Below are 1,169 nucleotides of genomic sequence, written 5' to 3' on the forward strand. Positions count from 1 at the left end.
CAGACATTTCATCTCACAGTTGGTCAGTTACCTCTTCTGTGTTGTTATCCACATTGGCCCGTTCAACAAATAACAAACCTTCCTTTATAACACAAAAGATACACCCGTAGCCTGACAATCCTATTATACGGGTGCGAAGCATGGACAATCAATAGACAGCTGGAAAGAACAATTGAGGCGACAGAGTTGTGGTTCATAAGACGCATGCTGCGTATCTCATGGACAGCTAGAAAAACAAATGAAGAACTCTTGGTTGAAGAAAATTGCAGACAACTTATGACGAATATACGAAAACGACAGGCAAATTTCATTGAAGACACAATGCGGAAAGAAGCAATGGAGAAAATTGTAACAACAGGCAAATTTGATGGAAAGACAGGCAGAGGCAGACAGAGGGAAAAGATACAGGACAAGTTGACAACATGGCTGGGAACAGCAAGAACAACAGACACCATCGCTGCAGCGCAAGACAGAGTGAAGTGGAGGTCCATGATCGCCCACGCCAGTCGACAAGGCACCGGATGATGATGAATGATGATGATGATGATGATGATGATGATGATGATGATGATGATGATGATGATGGATCTGACAAAGAACACATACACAAAAGGCTACTGATCACACCTGTTGTAGGAAGAAGAATCAAACAGGATAGAGAGACGGACGGAAGTGATTTTCCACCCCCAACCCAAAAAATATTTACATAAAGTGAATGTACTTGGAGCAATAGGGAATAAAGTGTGGGCCTAAAAGACTACAGTGAAGAGTCAAAATGAGACGAATATACAAAGTTATAGCGGTGGCTTTGGAGGGGAAAGTGTGTGCGGTTGGGGGGGGTGGAAAAAATAAAACAACAGGGTTTTCATCCACAACGACGAAGACTTTTTTTTCATTTAAAAAAAAATTCTAGAGTGCAATTCTTTTGTATAATAAACGTGTCTTAAAAGAAAGAAGAGTAAATGTTCTTGATTTGTTCATGAGCGATGCCATAATGACACCTCCATCTAATCGGCATTTTCCCGCGGATTTGTCCAGTCCCCGACTCCCTCATCTCCGCCAACACTGATTGAAGTCTTGGGATAAGTGGGTCACGCCGGTAGAAATGTACTTAGTGGTAGTAGCAACCGTTGTAGCGTTAGCACTAAGTGTAGCAGTAGTTGGGGGGG

The sequence above is a fragment of the Aplysia californica genome, unplaced genomic scaffold, assembly GCF_000002075.1.
Source record: "Aplysia californica isolate F4 #8 unplaced genomic scaffold, AplCal3.0 scaffold00156, whole genome shotgun sequence".
Lineage (NCBI taxonomy): Eukaryota > Metazoa > Mollusca > Gastropoda > Aplysiida > Aplysiidae > Aplysia > Aplysia californica.